The sequence below is a fragment of the Saimiri boliviensis genome, chromosome 9 (assembly GCF_048565385.1).
Source record: "Saimiri boliviensis isolate mSaiBol1 chromosome 9, mSaiBol1.pri, whole genome shotgun sequence".
Classification (NCBI taxonomy): domain Eukaryota; kingdom Metazoa; phylum Chordata; class Mammalia; order Primates; family Cebidae; genus Saimiri; species Saimiri boliviensis.
The window spans coordinates 10,920,348-10,947,949 of record NC_133457.1 but is presented as its reverse complement, the minus strand read 5'-3'; the positions used below and the strand labels follow the sequence as shown (position 1 = coordinate 10,947,949).

At 39.4% G+C, this 27,602-nt stretch overlaps 1 long non-coding RNA gene across 1 annotated transcript; it reads right to left on the bottom strand.

Annotated features, from left to right (window-relative positions):
• Positions 1 to 23: 23 nt before the first annotated feature.
• Positions 24 to 27,571, bottom strand: LOC141585581 (uncharacterized). Its single transcript, XR_012519115.1, has 3 exons — positions 26,735 to 27,571; positions 19,840 to 19,996; positions 24 to 1,037 (listed from the first exon to the last, which is right to left on the bottom strand). It is a non-coding gene; the product is annotated as an uncharacterized LOC141585581 (long non-coding RNA).
• Positions 27,572 to 27,602: the final 31 nt, after the last annotated feature.

The window sequence follows — 27,602 nt, the reverse complement described above, 5'->3', positions numbered from 1 at the left end:
GCTCCGGGAAGCCACCCGCGGCAGCGCCACGCCCGCCCGCCCACGGGACGCCTCTGCGGCCCCACGGAGAGCCGGGCGGGACTCCCACCACCTCGCACAGCCCGCTGCCCCGCCGGGGCGCCCTCGGGCCTGGGGGACTCCCCGCGCCCAGCGCACGCACGCACGCCTCCCCCGACTCCGGACACCCCCGAGGGCCCGGGGGTTAGCCCACTCGAGGCTGCTCACAGGACACGGCCACCAGGAGCCTTCCTCTCTGCCTCCCCGCGACAAAGCACCGTTTAGTCCGTTTCTATTTTCAGCATGAACGTGTAACGCGTTAGAGAACAAGGGGAGTAGAGAGTAAGGTGCCACGAGGCACCCACCGAGAGGGCCCGCGGGCACACGCGGCTTCCCACGCTCTCTGACCGGCCATGGGCAGGGTGGTCCCCGGACGCACGGTGGGGCCATTCGCACCCAGAAGCTCCCTACAGCGTCACCGGCACCACCTGGGAACCACTGTTCAGCCACTGCCGGGGGCTCAGGAGCCTCCGTTTGCTCCTTCTTCCGTTTCCCAAAACCTTCACCAGGGCACCTCCTGGGGCCTGGTCCTGAGATAGGCGAGCATGTCAGGAAGAAACTGATGTCAGCATTCCGGGCACTGTACACCCCGGGAAAAGGCAGGCACCCATCCCGTCACAGACTCACGCACCCAGGCAAGCTGAGCACCAGGCCTGTAAGGGCGAGCAGGACAAACAGAAAGCAGACGACCAAGAAACCACCCAAACTACGGCTGCAATTGGCTGATCAATTAGAGGTGCAATAGTGCCACGAAGGAGAAGTGCAGACAGGTAGATGGAAATGCGGGGGAAAGCGGGTTTATGTGGTGGATTAAGGAAGGTGAAAGAGGCCTGTTTTCTAGGGGACGGGAGATCTGCAGCAGATGTGACCTGCTAGAGAATCAAGTCCAACACTGAGCTCCTCGTCTTCCGCAAACCTCCTTTCGTGACTTTCCTGTCTCAGTGAATGGCACTCTAGCCTTAGTTGATTAGACCAAAAACCTGGAGACAATAGAAAACAAGCTTTAAAAAGATATTTTTTTAAAAAAATCTACTTTACTGACATTTAATTTATGAACAATGAAAAGCATGAATTTTAGGCCTACTTACTGTTCAATGAGTTTTGATAAATGTATGTAACCATATGACCACCATTTAAATCAAGGTATAGAACATTCCCATGACCACCAGAAAATTTCCTGATACCTCTTTCCAGACAGTGCTATCTCCACCTCCTTACTCCATCCTCCTTCCTTGTGCAAGCAACCAATGATAAGCCTTATTTCACTATAGTTATTAACTTAACCTGTTCTAGAATTTCATATAATTGTGTTCACAGAATACATTATTTTACGTATCTGGTTTCTCTTGCTTAGCATAATGTTTCTGAGATTCATTCGTGTGGCTATGCATATGAGTAGTTCAATCCTTATCATTGCTGGGCGGTATTTCATTGAATGAATAGATCATAATTTGCTTATCTGTTTACCTTGGCATCTAGGTTGTTTAAAACATTTCTGCTATTATGAACAAAAATTAAGCAGTGTACATTTGTGCACAAGTCTTTCCGTGGACCTATGCTTTCGTTTCTCTTGGGGAAACACTTAGGAGCAAAACTTGCTGGATCACAGGGTACCTGTACATTTAACTTTATAAGAAACTACCTGTTTCCAAAGTCGTGCCACTTAATGCTTCCCACTGCGGAGAAGTCAGTTGCTCCATATCATTTTGAAAATTTGGCATCATTAGTGACTTTTTAAATCAACTGTATTGAGGTTTAATTGACATGCAATTTATCTATATATTTTTATTTATTTATTTTTTGTTGTTGTTGAGATGGAGTCTTGCTCTGTTGCCCAGGCTGGAGTGCAGTGGTGCAATCTCAGCTCACTGAAACCTCCGCCTCTTAGGTTTAAGCAATCCTCATGCCTCAGTCTCCCAAGTGACTGGGATTACAGATGCACACCACCACACCCAGCTCATTTTTTTTTTATCTTTATTAGAGATGGAGTTTTGTCATGTTGACCAGGCTGGTCTTGAGCTCCTGACCTCAAGTGATCCACCCGCCTTGGCTTCCCAAAGTGCTGGGATTACAGGCATGAGCCCATCACGTCCAGCCAATATATTTTTAGAATAAGGTCAATTTATTCTGATAAATGTGTACATCCATGTGACTTCCATATCCAAATTAAGATATAGAACACATCCATCTCCCGAGTGAGTTCTCTCTTGCTCCTTTATGGTCTCCTCATTACCATACCTCTTCTCCCCAGGGAACCACTGATCTGCTGTAGATTAGTTTTGCCTGTTCTAGAACTTAATGTAAGTGGAATCTTAAGTATGTCCTCTCACCATTATGCTTTTGGGTGAGATTCATTCATGCTGTTGTATGAATCAGTAGTTTATTCCTTCCCTCACATGTGAAATGGGTTTTAACTTTATAAAACATTTTTAGATCTTTACATTATGAACATCTTTAACAGTCATGAAATCATTATTTCAAATGGCCTAAGCCCATCAGTTAGCATTTCAAGCGATCTTACTACATCTTAAATATCTAATAAAATACATAGTTTTAAAAGTCACATATTTGTAGAATGAAACTAGTAAAGGCTTATCATAAAGACTGCCTGTTGAATATTCCTGTTTTCCATTATATCCATAGGTAGTCTCTGAAGTAGGATCAGATTATGACAATCAGAACATCTAAGTTTCTATGAAGGCATAAATTTAGTGTCTGCTTTTTCAGTTTTCACATTAAATTGCTAATAAGACTATCTGAAAAAAGTGAAAATATTAACTATCCTATGCTTGGTTAGTTTTCTACAGGGTATTTTTAACTGAATTTTTTAAGATATTTGTAGATTTGCATGCAGTTGTAAGAAATAATACAGACAGTAAAGTGACTGGGCACAGTGGCTCACCCCTGTAATCTCAGCACTTTAGGAGACCAAGGTAGGCAGATCACCTGAGGTCAGGAGTCCAAGGCCAGCCTGGCCAACAGGGTGAAACCCTGTCTCTACTAAAATACAAAAATTAGCTGGGCGTGGTGGCAGGCGCCTGTAATCCCAACTACTTGGGAGGCTGAGGCAGGAGAATCGCTTGAACATGGGGAGGCAGAAGTTGCAGTGAGCCGAGATTGCACCACTGCACTCCAGCCTGGGTGACAAGAGCAAGACTCCATCTCAAAACAAAAACGAACTAATACAGAGAGATCCCTTGTACACTTTGCTTAGTTACCCCTAATTGTAACATTTTATAACACTATATTATAACATTGTAGCCAGAATACCACCATTGATAAAACACTTTTTTTTTCCAGGCTGGAGTGCAAGTGCTGCGATCTTGGCTCACTGCAGCCTCCGCCTCCTGGGTTCAAGTGATGCTCCTGCCTCAGCCTCCTGAATAGTTGGGATTATGGGCACATACCACCATACCCAGCTAATTATTATTATTATTATTATTATTATTATGTATTTTTAGTAGAGACAGGGTTTCAACATGTTAGCCAGGATGGTCTCAATCTCCTGACCTCATGATCTACCTGCCTCAGCCTCCCAAAGTGCTGGGATTATGGGCATGAGCCACCATGCCCAGCCACAATCCATTTATTTTATTCAGATTTCTTCAGCTTTACTTGTACTCATTGGTGTGTGCATATATGTGGGTGTGCCTATAGCTCTATACAATTCTATCACCTGTGTAGCTGCATGTATCCACCACCACAGTGGAGATACTGAACAGTTCCATCACCCCAAGAATCTCTCCTGTTGCTCTTTTAGAAACACACTCGCCTCCCTTCCACCTGACCCCTCCCACCCCATCTCTAACCCCTGGCAATCACACGAATCTATCCTTTATTTCTAAAATGAAACTAATCTATTCTTCATTTCTAAAATCTATCCTGTTTCTAAAATTTGTTTCTAGAAGATACATTCTAGAATACACACACACACACACACACACACACACACACACACACACACCCCATGGGTGAATCTCACCCAGAAGCCTTAACGTGAGAGGACACACTTAAGATTCCACTTACATTAAGTTCTAGAATAGGCAAAACTAATCTACAGTGATGGACATCAGATCATTAGTTCCCTGGGGAGAACAGGTATGGTAATAAGGAGACCATGCATATAGCATATATAATGGTATATATAATATATGGCATATGTAATCATATGGTATGTATTTTTTTCACTCAATATCGATATAATTTACTGAACAGTCATTCAAGTTGTTGCATGTATCAGTAGTTTGTTCTTTTTTATTACTGAGTAGTATTCCATGGTATGGATGTACCAGAGTTTGGTTAACCAATCATTCACTTCTTGAAGGACATCTGGGTTGATAAATATCCAAGAATGTAATTGCTGAGTCATATGATAATTGCATGTTTAATATTTTAAGGAACTGATAGTGTTTTCCAGAGTGGCAATACCATTTTACATTCTCACCAGTAATTCATGAGTGATCCAGTTTCTCTGTATTCTTGTCAGCATTTGATATTGTCCCCCTTTTAGTTTAGTGGTTCTTATAGGTATGGAGCAATATCTTATTGTGGTTTTAATTTGCATTGGCCTGGTGGTTAATGATGTTGAGCATCTTTCATGTGCTTATTTATTATCTGTATCCTCATTAGTAAAATGTCTGTTTACATCTTTTGCCCACTTTCTAATTACATTGTTTGTTTTTTAACTGTTGTTGTTTTGAGAGTTCTTTATGCTCTCTAAATAATAGTCCTTTGTTAGATATGAGATTGGCAAATTCTCCCAGTCTATAGTTCATTTTTTCATCCTCTTCACATGAACTTTCACAAAGCAAAAAGTTTCATTTTGATGAGGTCTGATTTATTAATTTTTCCTTCTGTGAATTGTGCTTTCAGTGACAAGTTTATTCTTTTTTATTACACAGTAGTTTTCCATTATATAAATACCATATATCTACATGTTTCAACATTTGACTTGTTGATGGACATTTGGCTTGCTTCCCATTTGGGGGCCATTATGAACATTTGTATTAGTATCCTTTTATAGACATATGTTCTCATTTCTCTTGGGTAAATACCTTAGATGTGGAATTGCTGGATCATATGGCAAGTATATATTTGACTTTATAAGAAATATTAAACGATTTACCAAAGTTATTAAAGTTAGAGTGGGATTACTACTTACCATTTTTGGCCTTCTTCATTACTTTCCATAGAACAAGGTTTCCACCTGGAATCATTTACCTTTAGCCTGAGAAACATCCTTTAGTATTTCTTGTGTCACATTTCTCATGGTGACAAACTGTCTCAGCTTTTGTTACCCTGAAAATGACTTTATTTAATTTATTTTTGACAGATGTTATTTACTGCATATAAAGATCTGGGTTGGCAGTTTTCTCTTGCACTTTAAAAATGTCATATCATTGTCTTCTAGATTCCATTATTTATGCTGAGAAGTTAGCAGTCCATTTGTGTCACTGATCTCTGTATGCAATGTGTCTTTTTATCTTATTTTCTAGCAGCTTTCAATGTTTTCTCTTCATATTTGGTTTTCAACAGTTTGGCATGATGTTCCCATGTGTGCTTTTATTTATATTTATATTTATATTTATATTTATATTTACTTATATTTATCTCTATATGTTTATTTATATTTATAGTTCCCTGGGCTATTTTATCTTGCTTGGGATTCACTGAGTTATTTTTCAGTTGAGAAAATTTCAGCCTTATATCTTAAAATATTTTGTCTAGCCCACATTCAGTCTTATCTCCTTCTAGAACTGTGATTAACCATATTGGGATATTTGATACATTCCACAGGTCTTGTTCATTTTCCTTCATTTTTTTTTCTCTCTGGTCCTCAGATTGGATAATTTTCATTGCTCTGTCTTAAGTTTATTGAGCTTTCTTCTGCCATCTTCTGTTAACCCACTCTTATGACCATCCAGTGATTTTTTTTAATTTCAGTTTTTATATTTTTCACTTGCAGAAATATGATTTGATCCTTTTTTAATAACTTCCATTTCACTGCAGAGAGTACTGAACTATTCACTCATTAAAATCATATTCTCATTTAATTATCTGAAAATATTTTCCTTTAATTTCTTATTTATAATTTTTAATTCCTTATTTATAATAGCTACTTTAAATTTTCTGTCTGCTAAATCTGGGCCATCTTGTGGTCAATTTCCCTTGCTTACTTTTATTTCTGGACTTTGGATCACATTTTCTTTTTCCTTTGCTGTTCTAGTTATTTTTTAGTATCTATTGGACATTATGAATGATATCCTTTAGCGACTCCAGATTCTGCTATCATCATCTAAAGAATGGTGATTTTTGTTCACTTATTGGCTGACCACCTCGAACCTATGTAGGCTTGGTTTTATACACTCTGTCAGGAAAAATCTATAAAAATCCCAGATATTTGCCAAGCCCTTCTAATTTAGTGGGTCTCAAGCTCCAAATATTGTCTCCTCTAAGGATCTCATTAGGGCTCAATTTTAGGCATTTGCAAGGCAGGTCTAGTGTATGCTTTGTTCTAGGACATGTTCCTATTCCTCCTCTAATAGCACAGGGGTATGATGGCTTGCTGCCCCACCCATCCCAATGTTTTAAGGGTTTTGGTTTATATAAGGTAAGAGATCAGGGAGATAGGTGGTGTTTCAGCTACAGCCAATCACCTTCTGCATGTCTGCACCACCCAAGGGAGCTTTCTCTGGCCTCTTGTTCTGCCGCATCTTTCTAATGAGAACCCAGGGAAGAACCATGGAGGATATCTTGTGAGGGTGTACAAATTCATATCTGGAGCTCTCAGTTATTCCAGATCAATATGCTAGACCAAATTCTGCTTTTAGGAACTTAGGAAAATATTCGCTGATTTCTTCTTACCCACTTAGATGGTGGCCTCCTCTTCCTGTGTTTCACTTACAGTTTGTGTGTTTCTGGGTTGCCATGCAACCTCAACTCTCTGGTGGATTTATGAAAAGTTATGGCTTTGCAGGCTTCCTGAGCTTCTTATTGTTGTTTTTAGAATGGGAACAACATTCATGGGCATTCTGTCTCTCTATCTCCCAGACAAGTGGAAGACCTCAGTAATGTCCTCTTATAGAGAGACATTGCATAGTACAAGCAGCACTAACCATAAAAAAGACTGATAAATTGAACTACATTATAATTAAATACTTATTTTCATTGAAAATACCATTAAAAGAGTGAAACAACAAGCCACGGAGAGGAAAAGAAATTACCAACTTATACAGCAGACAAAAGACTTACACCAGAATCTGTACACAAAACTTCCACATGTCAACAATAAATAGATACACCCACTAGAGAAACAGGCAAAAGACTTATGACACTTCAGCTTTTACTGTTTGAAATTCATATGGAACTTAAAATGTTATAATTAGTAGCTTTTTACCCCCAGATATCTGCAAATGTTTGTCTTGTCTTGTCACAGCACAATATTTGCTTGTTAAACAAAGCTAATTATAACCCCCAGTTTAATTTTATACTCACAAGGTACCTATTTCCAAGAACAAAGTTTTTGTTTTTTTGATAAAGTCCAGTCCGCTATCCATTATTTTCTTCAAGAAACTCATTAAATATGTTTACATATATTTCAGAGTTTAAAAACCAGAGTTTTACTCAGCATTCTATGAAATTACAAAGATCAGCCCATTAGAGCCATGGGAACACATGGAGAGCACGGGAAAGAACAAAATGTTCACCAGCTGTGGCTGCAAGGCAATGTGTCAGGAATCCACAAATCACTTAACTGTTTATCTGAACACCCCTGTGATATCATTCCACGTCTTTGTATTGACAACCTTGTATGGCCATGGTTCATGTATGCTGAGCAGGAGGGAATTCCTAGAGACACACCCTCCCTTCTCCTCCCACCTCACTGCACTTGGGTGTCCTAGAGGAACACCATTCACCCTTCAACAATGGAACAGAGAGACTCAACCCCAGTGCAGCTGGAGAGGCCAGGAGGCCCTTTCTAACTCATCCAGTGCTGCCAGGACTGGCCAAGTATGGGGGTTTTCTGGGATGCCAAGCAGAACACACACATCGAAACAGAGGGCTCCGCTGTTGACTCACACACAGCAAGCACTCACTTTTTGTTTGGATGCTATTTAAATAGGAATGACCTATGTGCAGTGAGGGGAAAAAAAGGCACTTTCGTGAGAACTGACTCCTAGTGAAGCAGGTAGAAGCCAGAAGCATGAAAGCCTCACACGGCTTGGGTAGATCAATACACCCACTTCTGACTGCTAAGCCCCTCCCAAGGTCCAAGAGAGCGAACACACTCAGACCAGCCAGCCTGGGTGGATTCTCCAACTGAAGCTTTACCCTCTGGCCACAGAGAGACCTTCAGGAGAGAGGCCAGGGTGCCTGAAGAGCCCAGGAGAGAGCCGGAGCCTCTGCCTTGGTCTGCGGCAGTGATGGAAACCTCTTTCTCAGGTGGGGGCTTCACAATCCAGGGCAGAGCAAACACACACATCCTCATCTTTCAGACTGAAACCTGAATTTCTATGGTGTGAAACAGCTGCCTCTGGAGGAGAGAGAAATGTGCCTAGTTCTTTCTTAATCTTATCTTCTTACTACTGCTGTGGTAGGCTAAATCACGGCCCCTGAGGATATAACCACCTTCTAATCCCAGAACCTGTGAATGTTACTTTATATGGCAAAGACTTTGCAGATGTAATTAAGTTTAGGATCTCAAAATAAGGAGATTATCCTGGATTACCTAGATGGGCCCTAAATACAATCACAAGTGTCCTCCAAAGAGGGAAGTAGAGGGAGATGAGACAGGAATACTTGGAGAAGGGGAAAAGACAGCAGAGGCAGAGATGGAAGTGATGCAGGCAAGAACTAGGAAGGCCAGCAGGATCCGGAGTGGGCAAGGAGCAATTACCCACGAGGGCCTCCAGAGGGCACAGGGCTCTGCTCACACCTTCATCTCAGCCAGTGATACTAATTTTGGATTTCTGGCCTCCAGAACTGTGGGAGAATACATTTCTGTTGAGTTAAGCCACAGAATTTGCTGCAACAGTCATAGGAAATTAATACACCATCTCTCAGCTAGAACACCTCCTTACTGACGGGGTTTCTAAAGTCAGGTTTCAACCTAACCAGTCAGCAGGTGGGCATTTCCTTTCCATATATCATTTAGGGATTACAAAACAAAATCGGCTTCCTACTCGCTTTGAGCTGGCAGGGCAGTTGGCTGGGATCCTGGCACACCTGCAGATAAAGCCCCAAGCCTGGCAGGCTGGGCACCCCAGTCTCATCTGACTCACAACCCCTTAACTGTTATAAAAGATCCTGTGTTTTATTTAGGAATTAATCTGCCATAAATTCTTTGAAAAATCCTTTTTAAGGAAGAAAGCTTACATTAAATTGCTTATTCACAAAGACTCTACTTAGTTTATAAACTCTCAGATTAATTATAGCAAGACCAGAGGGGACATAGCCAGGGATTGCTTGTCAAGTGAAGGGTGAATAAATTCCATTTCCTACCACAGACATAGTTTGCAACTCTAAGTAAACAGTCGCAATTTTTTTATAACAAGCATCCCAATAACTTCACTTTTCTTCAACAAATATAAAAAAATAAAACAAGCATTGTAGTCTCCATGGCCTTGAGATTAAGGGTTACATTCCACAGGGAATTAACAATAAGGCCTAGAGTTAAACTGTACAAGGTAACCAGAGCATTCTTGCAAATCAACTACTTAAGGTTATGATGACAGGACTAGAACAAGCAGAGCATTAATTTTTTTAAGTTTTCCATTTTATGTAAAGAAACATCATGATGGGATTTGTAAAAAGAATGCATGCTTATTATAAATTATTCAAGCACTGCATAGAGGTTAAAAAATTCAAATGCCACTGCTCATAAATAAATAGCATTTACATTAGCAGAGTATCATTCTAGACATCTTTTTAGTTCATAGGCTCCAGCAACTCTACATAGATATATTAAAATATTTTTATAAATATGTGATTGTTTTATATGTTATTTATTGTAAGTTATCAGATTTAATTTTATTTGTATTTAAAACTTGAAAAAGAAACCAAAAGGAATTTGAAAAAATTTTAAAATTTCAAATAAATGTTTATTCACCTTGAGAGTTTTTACAAAAGAGTCTTCTATATTTACAAAAAGAGAGTTGGGAGAGAAAAACCATTGAGAGTGATCATCTTTACATTCCACACTTCGATTTAGGTATTATCCTTTGATTCCTAGCTATGAAAAACAGGGACGTTAGCTACAAAGCATCCTTCCTTCTCTTCCCCCATCTTCACATATTGTCATATTAACAGTTTACATAAGTAGTATTTATATTTTATTTTGTAACTATAACTTGTAAAAATGTTTTGTATTAATATTATTTTTATTTATTTATTTATTTATTTATGTGATACGAAGTCCTGCTCTGTTGCCCAGGCTGGAGTGCAGTGGCATGATCTTGGCTCACTGCAACCTCTATCTCCTGGGTTCAAGCGATTCTCCTGACTCAGCCTTCTAAGTAGCTGGGAGTACAGGTGCCCGCCACCACACCCAGCTAATTTTTGTATTTTAGTAGAAATTGAGTTTCACCATGTTGTCCAGGTTGGTCTCAAACTTCTGACCTCAAGATATCTTACCGCCTTGGCCCCCCAGAGTGCTGGGATTACAGGTGTGAGCCACTGCACCTGGACTGTATTGTTTCATAGATGTTTCCAAGCCTTACCACTAGACATTCGAACAGAGCTCTCCACTTAAAAATTTTTATTTTTATTTACAAAAATTTAATTTCAAATAAGCCCTGTACCACTCTCAGCTAATGATATTTATTCTTTGATGTTTTTATTTTCACAAATACTCACTTTAAACAACATTTCCCCTTTAGAGTTTTCACTGTGAGTTGTGGCTATTTTCTTGAATACTTAAATTTTTTCCAAGGCTTATAGAAAGTGAAAGATTTTACCCAATGTCGCACAGCTGATATCTAAAGCCAGGATGCAATACAGGTCTACTTCAGAGCTCATTCTGTTATCATCTATCCCATTATTCGCTGCCACCACTCAGTTATGCAATTGCTCATTATTTATCATCCCCACCTGTCTAGTTCTATAGCTATCCATCTGTTACATGCATCCATCCATCAAACATCCAGCGACCTACTTTTTCATTACTCTATCACACATATGATACAAACTTACATGCACTTATATGTAGCCATTCATCTATCCAGACATTTCAATATGCCATCTGTCAATCCATCTATCTTCCTTCTATCCACCTATCTATTCATTTATCTACATTCATTTACTCCAACATACGTCCACCATCTACCCATTTATATATGCATACATAGATATATCCACTGATCCAGACATTCATCTATTCATCTACCCACCCATCAATTCACCCATTCACAGATCACTCAATTCCATCTCCAATCCATCATCTATCCTTTCTATTAATTCATCTACTCATCCAACCAGTTCATCAAATTATCTGGTAAGTATGAAACCCAGATCTTCCATAGAATAGGGAATGGTTTTTGTCTATGTCCCTTCTGATCTCATTCCATTTTCCAGCTACCAAGGGAAGACCACAGCATCTCATCAGCATGATAAGTAGGTCTGTGAACTCACATCCTAATTGTCTCTTACCTGAATAAAACTTCTTGCAACAGAGTGTGGATCTTATGGTATCCCATTAAACACTGGGTCCTCTGTTAACATTCTCCCCAGTAACTGGATTTTCTAATCTTACAGTAACCAATTCCCTCTTCATTGAAGAGTAATCAGCAGAGATTATGACCTAACACAATGAAGCGGAAATGTTGCCCTTATATGGACTCATGTAGACCTCCTCCCACGTTGGTCTCATGATTTTATTGGGGGCACAACCTTCCATCAATCCACCCACTATGAAGCTCTCTGGTCATCCAGCCAGCACCAAATATGACTTGACAAATTGCATACAGTTTTTTTGTTTGCTTGTTTGAGACAGGGTCTCACTTACTGCCCAGCTGGAGTGCAGTGGCCCAATCACCACTCACAGCAGCCTTGACGTCCTGGGCTCAAGTGATCCTCCCGATTCAGCCTCCCAAGTAGCAGGGACTATAGGTATGCACCACCATGCCTGGGTAATTTTCGTATTTTTTGCAGATGCAGTTTTTTGCCAGGTTGTCCAGGCTGGTCTCCAATTCCTGGGATCAAGAGATCCACCCACCTTGGCCTCCCAGAGTGCTGGGATTACATGAGCCACCGTGCCTAGCCTGAATATAGTTTTAAATCTTCTCTTCCCACTCTCTCTGTAGGTTAAGCAGTCTGGAAGCACCACTTAAGTGGACCTTGATAACAACTGGAGGTGAGAAAAGCTCAGTTTCTCACTCAGATGAGTGAATCACAGCCACGGTGACTGAATCAAGGCTATTTATGAAAAATACAAGTCAAAACAAATCAAGGGGAAAGTATATAGAAATAAACAGAAGCTTTAAAAACTCTCTGGCAGGGCGAGGCGCGGTGGCTCACGCCTGTAATCCCAGCACTTTGGGAGGCCGAGGCGGGGGGATCACGAGGTCGAAAGATCGAGACCATCCTGATCAACATGGTGAAACCCCGTCTCTACTAAAAATACAAAAAAAACTAGCTGGGCATGGTGGCACGTGCCTGTAGTCCCAGCTACTCAGGAGGCTGAGGCAGGAGAATTGCCTGAACCCAGGAGGCGGAGGTTGCGGTGAGCCGAGATGGCGCCATTGCACTGCAGCCTGGGTAACAAGAGCGAAACTCCGTCTCAAAAACAAAAACAAAAACAAAAACAAAAACAAAACAAAACAAGACAAAACTCTCTGGCAGAGTAATTTGTAAAGTAGGGATAGGCAAACTGTAATAAAACCTAGAGATGAAACACAGGAAGGAGAAAGAGGAAACTAGGACTAAGAAGAATGAGAAGGAGTCGAAGCGGCAAAAGGAAGCAGGAGAAAGAGGGATGCCAGTGCCTCAGAGTACACTGAACTAATCTAGTCTTCTGGTTGTCTCCCAAAAGTTCAATAATAGAGAAATTATGGAAGTAAGTAGAGGAACTAATATTAAGTGACTAGCCCTTGGGGAGACTAAAGCTGGGTGAACTAATGTGAAAAATTAACAGTCTGAGAGGTAGGAAGGAAGGATGATGTAGAGATACTAAGTTTTGCTCATTCCTCTGTCCCATATTTTCCAAGGAAAGTCATTAGTGGCCTCCTATACTGTAAGAAAGAAATCAGCAGCAAGAACTTATGCAGCTCAGGAATTCCAGGGTAATACGGGAGCCATGCTGGATTGAGATTCTGAGAAAAACAAATGCAAGGTGACCAAGTGTCCCAGGACATTGACTCTTCTGTCCTCTTCTCCTCTAAACCTCCAAGGATGTTGGATGAGCATCTCAAGGACAGTGGATGACCTTCTCACGTGTATTAGTCCATTTTCATGCTGCCGATAAAGACATACTTGCAACTGGGCAATTTACAAAAGAAAGATGTCTGTTAGACTTACAGTTCCACATGGCTGGGGAGGCAAAAGGGAGCAAGCCACATCCCATGTGGATAGCAGCAGGCAAAGAGAGAGCTTATGCAGGGGAACTCCCGTTTTTAAAACCATCAGATCTTGTGAGACCCATTCACTATCACGAAAACAGCACAGGAAAGACCTGTCCACAGGATTCAATCATTTCCCATCAGGTCCCCCACAAAACACATGGGAATTATGGGAGCTACATGAGATTTGGGTGGGGACACAGAGCCAAACCATATCATCAGGTATGCTGTCTGACCATTCCAGAGATTTCTGTCTCCTCTTGGTGCTGCATTTGTCAAAAAAGTTAAGGAGGAATCCCTGACCAGAGAAATTTCCCTGTGAAATGAAAGCAAAAGGACTGTGGTGCAGCAGCTCTGTAACACCTGAGGCTCTCCATCCTGGGGCTCATCCCCACTCCTCTCTTCATATTCACCAGGAGGGATAAAAACAGCAGCCAGACTTTAGTCATATCCCTTATCCACAATCAGACTGAGAATCTCATAATCACCAGGGAAACACGATTTCACAAGCCAAAATCAGTAGACACCTGAGGAGCTGTAAAAGCTATACAACAAATTGAATAAAGTGTTTATCACAGACAGGCCACAGCAGAAAATAAGCACAATAAATATTAGAAATACATTCAAATATGTAAAAGAGAATATTAATAAAACGAAGAAGGAACAAGAAGGCATAAAAAAGAATCCTGTGCCTCTTGATAGAAGAATAAGTCACTCATTCAGGATATCAAAAAAAACTAGGAACAGTTTTTAAAAATATATTCTTGAAGATACTAGAGAGATAACAAGGTAGTAAAGAACTAGTGGGCCTGTACTTCAAAAAAAAAATAAAAAAGGAATCCAAAAAGGTGAGCTCAACATTTGGCCTCCTTCTACCTTGAAAGCATTTATTAATTCTGAAGGAGTTAGTGGAGAGGCTGATCAGTGTTTTAGACAGTCTCAAGGGAGTGGGGTAAAAAGTCAGAGTCTAGGACTTATCAAGGGAAATAGCCTAGCATTGGGATGAGAACCCAAATACTTGCAGCACAGTAATAAGACTGGACTGCAACAGACTAGTTCTCACAGAGATTTCAGCCTCAAATCAGCTCAGTCTCTGGAATTGGATTAAAGCAACACCAGTTTACTAGAATTCCCTGGTGCCTGGCATAAACAAATGCAAATCCTCCCTAGAGAAGGAAAACATCTTCCTAAGCCTCAAGTTTTTTCTATACAAACAATTTTTCAAATACAATGTTCCTCAGATAATAAAAATAATCAGACACTTGAGGAAACAGGACAACATAAATGAAAAGGAGAATAAAACACCCCCAAAACAAAAATCCCAAGCCAACCCACAAAGGAAACAGATCAATAAAGATTCCAGATGGTCAAGGTACTGGATACACACTTTAAAATAATGCTTGTTAAATTTAATGAGATTAAAAAACATAAGTCAGAAAATTTTTGAGATAAAACCATTAAAAAGAATATATTTTTAAGAGACTATGGTAGACTTAAAAAAACAAATATACAGACATTCTAGACCTTAAAATACAATAATTAGGAGCTCATTTGATGAGTTTTTAAAAGACTAAACATAAAGAAAAAAAATTAGTAAATTGGAAGGTTAATCAGAAGAAAATAATGCTTCATAATGGAGTATAAAATCACAAAAGAATGAAAAATAAGAGATAAATGTAATACAGTAAGGTCTAACATATCTGTCATTGTAGTCCCAGAAAGAAGGAAGAGAATGGTGAGGAAGAAATAGTTTAAAAGGTAATGTCTGATGGCTGGGCATGGTGGCTTACACCTGTAATCCCAGAACTTTGGGAAGCCAAGGCAAGTGGACCACCTGAGGTTAAGAGTTCAAGACTAGCCTGGCCAACATGGTGAAACCCCATCTCTACTAAAATTACAACAATTAGCTGGGTGTGGTGGCAGGCGCCTGTAATCCCAACTACTGGGGAGGCTGAGGCAGGAGAATTGCTTAAACCTTGGAAGTGGAGGTTACAGTGAGCCATGATCACACCACTGCATTCCAGCCTGAGTGACAGAGTGAGACTGTCTTAAAAAAATAAATAAATAAATAAAAGATAACATCTGAGAATTTTCCAACACTGATGAAAAATATCACCATATATTCAAGAAGCTCTAAGAACTCTGACCAGGAAAACTGGAAGAAAAACATATCCAAGCACATCAAATTTCCAAAACCAAGGTAAAGAGAAAATCTTATAGCAGCCAGAGAATACAAGACAGATTCCCTCTGAAAGGAGCAACAGTTAGACTAAAGGCTGACATCTCAACAAAAACAATGAAAGTCAGAAAACAATGAAATATTTACAAAGTGTGGAACAGATATAACTGCAACCTTGAATTTTATGCCCAGCAATATCTTTCAAAACTAAAGGCAAAATACAGATTTTTTTTTAAACTGAGAAAATTCATCACTGACAACTCCACAGTAACACTTAAAGACTTTTTAGGCAAAAATAAATTGGTCCCAGAAGAAAGATGGAGATGCAGGAAAGAATGTAAAACAACGAATTGGTAACTATATAAGTAAACCTAAACAACGTAATGTGAACCAGGTATTCAATTTTACACTTTTAGTAGTCACATTAGAGAGAGTAAAAGAAGCAGGTAAAATTAATTTTACTAATATATTTTGTTTAACCCAATATAACCAAATTATTTTTTCAATATATAACATATAAGAAATTATTAAAGAGATATTTTAGAGGTTTTTTCACATGAAGCCTTGGAAATCCAGTGTGTAGTTTTACACTGATAGCACATTGCAATTGGGATGCAATATTTTCATAAAATTTACAGATAAGAGTAGGCTCACATATTTAAATTGTTTCAAATTAAAGTGTTTTAATAACTGAATTCAGTATTAAATTTTTTTCCTTCAATATTATACTTTTTCTTTAATACTTTTATTCATACTGACAAAACTAGTTCATCTTTTTCAGAAGCATTAATTTGACTTTAAATCAAAAGCATACGGTTTCAAAATTAGAGTTAAAGTTAAGAATAAAATTAAGTTAAAATTAAGAAAATTTAATAACCTATGTCAACTCAGTATTACTAACATCACATCAAAGAGGTATCATATAAATTAAAAGGTAATTCCAAATTTATCAACATTAAAGAGTATTCTTCAAAATGTTCTTACAGTCTTTGCAGCCAGTTTACATAACCGTAGCAATTACAATTAAAATCTCCTGCATATTGATTCATTTTAGAAAAATGTGTCAAACTGTTATTATGTTATACATATTATGAAAAGTTGCACTTTCAAAACAAGTTCTTGAAAATTAGCCAGCTGCAGTGGTGGGCACCTTTAATCCCAACTACTTTGGAGGCTGAGACAGGAGAATCACTTGAACCTGGGAGGCGGAGGTTGCAGTGAGCTGATATGGTGCCACTGCACTCCAGCTTGGGCAATAGAGTGAGACTCTGTCTCAAAAAAAAAAAAAAAAAAAGAAAGAAAGAAAGAAAAAAATAAATTCTTGAACCTATCCAGCTATGTCATAAGTAAGCTTTATTCTTTTCTTGACATTTCAAATTAAGATGATTCACAGGCAGAGTAATACCAGTAAGAAAGCTTACATCCCACTGACATTTTTATCTCTGATTATTGAATATCTGAAGAACATTTGTTTCAAAAAATCTTGAAATATCAGTCTATAGTTTTAAACTTTCAGTAAGCATAGATTATTTACTTAACATTGCATCTTCCACTATTAGATAGAAACTAATTTTATGCATATCTAGCTGAAATTTTTTTAATAAATGTAAAGTATTGAAAATAGTCTGATCACAAATTCAAGTTAATCCTTTAGGCCACAAACTGACAATATTATTAGTATATCTATTTGATTATATGATTAGCATCATATGGTGTTTTAGGCAAATACAAGACTTGAGATCACTGCACTGACAACAGAAGTAGCTATTAAATTATTACAGTAGTATAGTATGTACAGTTATCTTTATGCTGTTATGACTTAATATTATACCTTTATATATGTTTACATTTCTCTCATGGGCCAAATGTATACTGTTGTAAGAATCTTGTACTATAGGTAAAGTGGTTTGATAGTATATGAAGGTAGGCTATGCTAAATCAAACAAGCATACTATAAACCCTAATATAACCCCAAAAATAACACCACAAAGAGTTATAGGTAATAAGTCAACAAAGGAGATAAAACAGAATTATAAAAAAATGCTAAATCCAATAGAAGGTAAAAAATTGAGGAAGGAACAAAGAACAGATGAAACAAATGAGAAAAAGTCAAAATCGATAAATTTAATTAAAGCTAATACTATCAATAATCACAGTAAAATATAAATTTTCTAACCACTCTAATTGAAGGCAGATATTGTCAATTTAGACAAAAACAGCAAGACCCAAATATTAATATATACTGCCCGAAAGAAACATGCTTTCAGGAAAAAGATACAAATAGTTTTAAAAGGGAAAAATTGGACAATATACTATACTAAAACTATAAAAAGTAACCTGTAGTGACTATATTTGTATCAAAATGAAATATTAAGGAAATAACATTACCAGAGGAAAGAAGGGTCATCTTACAAGGATATAGAGGCCAATTTGAGGTAGAAAGTGGGACTCAACTTCAGAGGGCTCGACACCAGACTAGATTGAGGATTAGCTAAAACATAACCCAGGTGAAAGCAGCTTTCAATCAGACCTACCCATCAATGTATCAATTTACTGTCGCCATGGCAACACCCGGGCATTACCACACCTGTCCATGGTACCCAATGATCTGAACGTTACTATCCCTTCCCTGCATAAACCACGCCTTAATCTACATACAATTCAGAGTGAGTGTAAATATGACTACAAAACTGCCCTGAGCTGCTTCTCTGCCTTTGAGACAGCCCTGTTCCGCAGGAGCAGTCATGGAGCTGTTATCACTGCCTGTTCAGCAAAGCTGTTTTCTCCTTCCTCTGGCTTGCCCTTGAATTCTTTCCTGGGCAAAGCCAAGAACCCTCACAGGCTAAGCTCCCCTTTAGGGCTCTCCTGCCCTTCATCAAATTTATCAAGAGCATAAAAGTTGTATACCTTTATGCAACTAATACTAAAGTTTCAAAGTACATGAAGCAAAAATTGATAGAACAGCAAGGAGAAGAAGACAAGTCCACAGTGATAACTAGTGATTTCCAAATCCCTCTCTCAGTAAATAACAGGAGTACCAGTAAGAATGTACAAGACTTAAACAATACAATAAACCAACTTGATCTAATTTATATTTGTATAACATTTCACCTAACAACAACAGAATATACAGTTTATCCAAATGCACACAGAATATTTACCAAGATGGACTACATTCAGGGACATAAAACAAGCCTGAATACATTTAAAGGATATAAATCACAAACTTTGGAGTCTGATCACAATGAAATCAAATAAAAAGTAAAAACAAACTATTTCTTAAACATCCCCAAATACTTGTAAAATAAATGACATGGTTCTAAAAAATAACCACCATAGATAGAAGAGTAAATCAAAATGAAAATTAGAAAAGATTTATATTTAATTAAAATGAAAACACAACATGTTAAAACTAGTAGAATGCAGCTAAGGCTTGGAATGAAATTTAGAGCAATAAATGTGTATGTTAAAAAAGAAGAAACTTTTAAGTCAATAAGCCACCCTCCACTACAAAAAAAAAAAAAAAATAGAAAAAGAAGAACAAATTAGACCCAGAGTAAAAAGAATAAAGGAAACAATAAAAACTGGAACAGAAATCAATAAAAGGGAAAATAATAGAGAAAATCAATAAAACCAAAAGAGTATTCTTTGAGATAATCAGTAAAATCAATAAACTTCTAGACAGAATACTGAGGAAAAAAAAAGAATAAATACACGAATTACCAATATCTGGAACAAGAGAAGTGATATCACTACAGGTTCTACACACATTGAAAAGATAATAAGGTAATATCTGAACAGCTATACATCAATAAATTATGCATCTTAAATAGACAAATCCCTTGACAGACACAAACTGCCAAGATTACCTTAAGAACCTAAATAGCCAAATATCTATTGAAGAAATTTAACTTATATTTTAAAAACCTTCCCACAAAGAAAAGCAAGAACCAAATGGCTTCCTTAGTTAATCCTACCAAACTTTTAAAAACAGTAATGCCAATTCTATACAAACCCTCCTCCAGAAAACTAATGAAACGTAACACTTACCCCAAAGGATCTGTGAGCAGAATATACTAGGAATTCTCAGCTGGGCACAGTGAGTGGCTCACGCCTATAATCCCAGTTCTTTGGGAGGCTGAGGTGGGTGGACGGCTTGAGTCCAGGAGTTCGAGGCCAGTCCGGGCAACATGGCAAGATGTCATCTCTACAAAAAAATATAAAAATTACCTGGGCATGGTGTCATGCACCTATAGTACCAGCTAGTTGGGAGGCTGAGGTGGATAAGCCTGGGAGGCAAAGGCTGCAATGAGCTGAGATTGCGCCACTGCACCCCAGCCTGGGTGACAAAGCAAGACCCTGTCTCAAAAAAAAAAAAAAAAAAAAAAATCTCAAAACCAAACAATAAGAAAACAAATAACTAAAAAAGAGTTGGCAAGGTTATTAAACTGTAACTACAATCAAATAAGATATATAGACGGCTAATAAATACAGATAAGATGCTTAATACCATGACTCATTGGGAAAATGTAACTTAAAACTGCAATGGGATACCGCTATATATCTATTAGAATGACTAAAATTTTAAAAACTGATCATATGACATGATTGTATATGTGAAAAATCCAAAAGGAATATATAGATAACCTATTACAATAAATAAGTGAATTTAACATGATACTGGATAAGATCAATAAGATCAATGCATGATAGGGCCTCTACATAAAATTATAAAACATCACTGAGGCAAATTAAAGAACCAAATAAGTAGAAGCAAATACTGTGTTCCTGGGTTGAAACACACAATATTGTAAAGATACCAATTCTCCCCAAATTGATCTATAGATTCCATGAGATTTCAATCAAAACCCTCTCAGAAGAGTTTGTAGTATGTGTGTTTGTGTGTCTTTGGAAATTGAGACTCTGTTTCACAAATGTATTTGGGAAATATAAAAAGAAAAAAGACAATTTTTGAAGATGAATTTACACTACTTACAATGTAGCTTTGGTAATTTAGAGAGTGTGGTGTTGGCCCAATGAAAGTCAAACAGACTAAGGGAAAAGAATAGCAAGTCCGGAAACAGGGCACTTATAGTCACTTGGTTCATGAAAAAGTCTAATCACAGCGCCATGTGAAAAGGATGATGAAAAGTTGATAAATGTTGCTCCATCAAGTAGATATCCTTATGGTAAAAAAAAAAAAAAGTGCATCAATTTCAGGTATTCTGTAACCTGAATATGAAAGGTAATACAACATAACTTCTACTAAATGAAGTATAATATTTGCATGATCTTAGAGTGGGCAAAATTTTTTAAACAGGACACAAAAAGTCCTAACAATAAAGGAAACAATACATTTGACTACATTTTTAAAAGGATCTGTAAAGGATCAGACATCAAAACATATCAGTAAGAAAGTGAAAAGGCACCAGGTATGGTGGCTCACGCCTGTAATTCCAGCACTTTGGGAGGTCGAGGCAGGCAGATAATGAGGTCAAGAGTTCAAGACCAGTCTGGCCACCACAGTGAAACCTCGTCTCTACTGAAAACACAAAAAATTAGCCAGGTGTGGTGGCATGTGCCTGTAATCCCAGCTACTCGAGAGGCTGAGGCAGGAGAATCCCATGAACTAGGGAGGCCGAGGTTGCAGTGAGCCGAGATCACACCATTGCACTCCAGCCAACGTGACAGTGAGAGATTCCATCTCAAAAAAAAAAAAAAAAAAAAAAAGAGAAAGGCAATCCAGACTAAAAAAAATTCTTGTCATACATATCATTAAAAATACCAGAAAACATAATGTACTTTGCATGCCAATAAGAAAATACCAGAAAACCCAATAGAAAAATGGGAAAATACTTGAACACTTCCTTATGAGAATATATAAATGGATAATAAACATATGATAAGGTGCTCAACACCACTAGTTGTCAGGGATACACAGATTAAGACTGCTGTGAGATATAGCTACAAGTCTACCAAGATACCAAAAATTAGAAGACTCATAATAGCAAGTGTTGGCAAGGACGTGGAACACTTGAACTCTTCTATACAACTAAGGCTTTATATGACCACTTTGGAAAGCTGGAAATAGCTACTAAATCTGAAAAAAATACATGCTTCAGCAACCCCACACTTAGGTGTACCCAGAAGAAACAAATACATATGTTCACCAAAACATGTATAAGGCATGGACAAGATTTTCATAACAGCAATATTTGTAATAACCGAACACTGGAAACAACATAAATTTTTTTCACAGTAGAATGGACAAAGAAACTGTGATGTATTCATACAATAAAACATTATGCAGCAGTGAAAATGAATCTACTTTGGCAACATGCGACACTCTGGCTGAATCTTACAAACCCAATACTGAATGAAAGAAACTTCAAAGAGTACGTATTATTTGACTCAACTCATCTCTAATTCTAATATGGGTAAAACCAATCTATGCTGACGTACCTGAAGAGTTACACCTTTGTCAAAAATCAGTTGTGTAAGAGCAATTCCACAGAGAAAATAGAACGTTTTTAACAAATGGTGCTGTAGCAACTGGACATCTATGGGCAAAAAAACAAAAACAACAGCAACAAAAAACCCCTCCGGCCTAAGTCTTACACCTCATACACCTTTAACTCAAAATGGACCGTGAGCATAAATGTAAGACGTAAAACTATTTTTAAATTTTTTTCAAAAAACATAGGAAAATATCTTTGGGACTTAGGGCTTAGTAAAGAGTTCTTAGACATGACACCAAAAGGCATAATCCATAAAAGAAAAAAATTAGTAAATTGGACTTCATCAAACTCAAAAACTTTTGCTTTGAAAAAGACCTTGTTAAATTGCTTGTTGTGGTGGCTCATTCCTATAATCCCAGCACTTTAGGAGGCTGAGGTGGTAGGGTTGCTTGAAGCTAGGAGTTCAAGACCAGCCTGGGTGACACAGCAAGACACTGTCTTTATTAAAAAACAACAAAAAAAATTAAATCAGCTGGGCGTGGTGGCACACCCCTGTGGTCATAGCTACTTAAGAGGCTGAGGTGGGAGGATCACTTGAGCCCAGGAGTCTGAGGTTGTAGTGAGCTATGATCATGCCACTGCACTCCACCAGAGTGGGAAAAAAAATTGTAAATCATATATCTGACAAAGAACTAGTATCTAGAATTCATAAAGAACTCTCAAAACTTAACGGTAAGGAAAACAATCTAATTTAAAAACGGACAAAAGACATGAACAAACATTTCAGTAAGAGGATATACAGATGGCAGTTAAGCACATGAAAAGATGTTCAACATCGTTAGTCATCAGAAATGCAGATTAAAACCCACAATGAGGCTGGGCACGGTGGCTCACTCCTGTAATTCTAGCACTTTGGGAGGCTGAGGCAGGCAGATCATGAGGTCAGGAGATGGAGACCATCCTAGCTAACACGGTGAAACCCTGTCTCTACTAAAAATACAAAAACTTAGCCAGGTGTGGTGGTACGTGCCTGTAGTCCCAGCTACTTGTGAGGCTGAGGCAGGAGAATCGCTTGAATCTGGGAGGCAGAGGTTGCAGTGAGCTGAGATGGCACCACTGCACACTAGCCTGGGCAACAGAGTGAGACTCTTTCTCAAAAAAAAAAAAAAAAAAAAAAAGAAAAAAAAAAAAAAAAACCACAACACATAATAAGGTATTACTACATTCCTCTCAGAATGGCTTAAAATATTGACAACAGCAAATGCTCGTGAGGGTGTGAAGAGGCTGGATCACTTATCCATTGCTGGCAGGGAGTAGAAAGCGGTAGACCCAGTCCTGTAAGGTCTGGAAGTTTCTTTAAAAAACAAACATGCATATGACCTAGCAATTGCACTCCTGAGCATCTATCCTGGAGAAATAAAAACTTCCTGTCACACAAAAATCTCAACATGATAGTTCATAACAGCTTTATTTGTAATTGCCCCAAACTGGAAATAACTCAGATGCCTTTCCACAGGTGAGTGGTTAAACTGTTACATCCATTTGATGGAATGCCATTCCGAAGTAAAAGGAAGCAACTATTGCTACAAACAATAACCTGGGTGAATCTCCATAGAATTATGTGGGGAAAAAATAGAACATACAGTGGAATAGTAACCAGCAGGGAACATGAAAGAACTGCTGCTATATGAATCAACAGATGGATCTCAGGAACATAATGTTAAGAAAAATGCAAGTCATAGGACAGAATATACAGTTTGAGATTTTATATAGAATTCAAAAGATGCAAAACAAAAAAGTATTGTTGGAGACACACTCAAATGTGATAAAAACTCGGAGAAAAGCCAGGGTTCTGGATTTCCAAGCTGGGGAGGGAGGGAGGGGCAGAAACACGCAGGGGCATCAGAAGTACCATAATGTTTGAGTGCTCCAGCCAGGTGGAGTGAAAAAACCCTATACCAAAAGGTGACATACTGTGTAATAATGCCACTTATATAAGATTCTTGAAATAACACATTTACTGAAATGAAGAACAGATTAGTGGTTGCCAGAGGTTAGGAAGGGGTTGAGGGTGGGAGGAAAGTGGGTGTGGCTATATAAGGGGAACATGAGGGCTCTTTGTGGTAACAGAAATGTTCTGTACCTTGACTGTCTTAATGCCAGTATCCAGATTGTGATATTGTAGTATATACTTCTGCAAGATCTTACTCTTGGGGAAAACTAGGTAAAGGATACACAGATCTGTCTTTCTTTCTTTTTTTTTTTCTGACTTTTTGTGAATCTACAACAATCTCAAAAAGTTTAATTAAAAAAATATATAATAGCAAAGGGCTGAGGATAACCAAGATCTTGAAGAAAATGAAAACTATAGGTGATGCTGTAGTGCTATAGGATCTGACTAATATTTTTGAAAAATAGTATGGCATAAAATTAAACATACATTTTTATATCGCGAATTATCTACTAATAAATATCTTAGAAAAACTTCACAGGGGCATCAAGAGACATGTAAAGAATGTTGATAGCAGCATTGTTTGTTAATGGCAGAAACAAAACTGGGTGCATTTTCCAATGCACTGGTTTCCTAATCAGTATGGTTATGGAAGATGTTACCATTGTGGTTGCTGGGTGCAGGATACACAGAAACTCCCTGTACTATTTTTTGTAATCTTTATGTGAGTATACAATTATTTAAAATAAAAAAAATTAAATGACACATTTTACTGAAAATCATTAAAAAATTGGGGCATGAATGGAATACTAATCAGCGGTGAAAATGAAAGAACTGCTGCTACATGAATTAACAAATGGATCTCAGGAACATGATGTTAAGAAATATGCAAGTCAGGACAGAATATACAGTTTGATACCTTGCATGAAAATCAAAAGATGCAAAACAAAACCAAGTATTGTGAAGGACACATCCAAATGTGAATAAATTCAAAGACAAGCTGAGATTCTGGATTTCCAAGTTAGGGAGGGAGGAAGAAGAAGAAAACTCCTGGGGTCCTGAAAGGTACTGTAATATTTGAGCTCTCCAACTGTGTAGAGGGTAAGTGGGCACTCATAGTGACAGGTTTTTTTTGTAACTCACATATACACAGCACATACCAAATAGGAAGCATATACCAAAATAAGAATTTTTAAAAACGGAACACACAGATGCTATGTGGAAGAAACTCTTTTTAGTGAGGTTTCCAACCTGAGGTTCAGTGGCCAGATTTTCTACCTGGAGGAAGCCTGTCTGCTCTAGGGCAGGTTAAGGACAAGACTCAAAATTAGGGGAGACAAGCAATGACAGTTGGAGGAGAAAGACTTTGAGCAGAGCAGACTTGGAGTCTCTAAGGCTGTCATTTCCACAGCATGATGACTGCATTCTGAGAGCAACATCAGTATCTGTTCCAGCTACATGAGCCAGCCCAGTAGACAGAGTTGAGCTTTTGTCATTTGAACTAGAAGAATTACGATAGAGCCCCACCAAGGTAAGGTGGACCATAGTCAGCCCAGCTGGGCCTGGTAAGCTTATGGGATGACTTGGACGCTTAGAGGTGCCCAGAGGGCCTCTGCCCCAGCACTCCCTCCCCTACTGCCATACCGCCTTACATGTGCAGAACCAGATGATCAGAGGAGGTACAGGACTTGCCTAGGCTTACCCCAAAGAGGTGCATTTTCTGGCACACCTCAGCTGCTTTGTCTTGCCACCAGTGATTTCCTCAGGTCGGGATGAGAAGGTACAGGGAGATAGAACCAGATGTTAGGAGAAGGTGCAGGTTGGAGGAGTGTTGCATGGCTGGGTACCTTGACCCGTAGCTCCCTGGCCCTTCTTTGGAGGGATCACTTATAGAGACAGGAAGGGCTGTGACTTGGGAGTCTCCTCTCCTTCTAGAGCTTTGTTTAACCCCAAGCTGGATATGGTCTTCTAGGAGAGTAGGAGCCCCAGAGAAGTAGGTGGGAGTCTGGAGGGTTACCCTCAGCCTGGTGCCTGCCACAGCCAGGCAGATATTCTAGGGTGATGACTTACAACCACTGGGGTTTCAAACTAAAGGAGATTATGAGAATAGGACAGTTATTTTGATTTGAGTTCTATATGTTCATTCAAACATTCAACAACTATTTCTTAAACTCCGAGCTATGTCCTTGGGATGCTCCAGTGGTGGAGCTTCAACTACTGCTTTTATGGAACTTCGGTCAGGTTTTTAACAAGAAATAGGAGAGGCATTTGAGGTAAGCATTCCAGGGAGACAGGCTTGCCTAAGCAAGCCCATAAGTCAAAAGGGTGTAATAAGTGTCCACGAGAAATCTGGAGGTGAAGGCTGTGTCTCACTCCTTTCTCTTTGTATAACACATGTGTGCACACACCATCGTGTTCACCAACATGCAGATTATAATCTCAAATAAATGCTCACTGAACAGCCATAAATGAATGAGACCACCTGGTGGCAGGACAGTAAGGGACAGCTTTGTAAAACCTCAATTAACCAGCATACCTTAGGCTTGGGCTGACCTGGGAGTATTTCTAGCGCTTGGCGTCGGCTCTTTGCTCTCACCCACTCATAGCTTGGTCCGCATGCCTCGATGGGCCAGGCCAGTAGAGGCCAAGGAGAGGTCGCCCACCTGTCCTCAGTTAGCTCATTGTCGAGATACACCTAATTGCCAGGGTGGGGAGTGGCGTTGTCAGCCTGCTGACCCCAGGATCAAGAAACATAGGGCACCGTCCTGGAGATAGAGGCACTGGCATTGAGAGTGTCACCGTTCCTTCTCTCCCATGGGGTTGATTAGGATTTAGCACAAAATGATCCAAATGACCGCTGGTTTGAGGTAGACGCGCCCTATATTAGCAGCTCCTCTCTGGCTGGCCAGATCTGCAGAGGCACCCACAGACCCACAAGAGGCCGCCCAAATAAAAGGTCTAGGCCTCGTGAGGGGAGGGGGAGCTAGAAGCCACGGGGGGCAAGATTCGAGCCCCATCTGCGCCAGGTACGCCAGGTTCGCCAGGTTTCCTTAGGTCTGCCCGCCCCGAGGCGCCTCGCCACACCCTGGCTCTCCCCCACCTTCGTTCCTTTCCGCCCTGTCGGACGGCTGCGCCGTGCGTCGGTGTCTCGCGAGGTGGAGGAAGGGACTGGCATCTAGGTTTAAAAGACCAGAAACAAATGTCCCCTGACAATTTCGTGTCATTTTCTGGGTTCAAAAGACGGGAAGCGTGGGGAAGACAGACGTAGCGGGGCAGCGAGAGACGGTCCGATCCGGAGTCCCCTCAGAAGCACGGCCAGGCGGTTCTCTCCCGCCCGGCTGCGGGTCGGGGTGGGCGGGCGCACGCCCCCCAGCCCCGCAGCGCCGCGGGCCCCGCATGACATC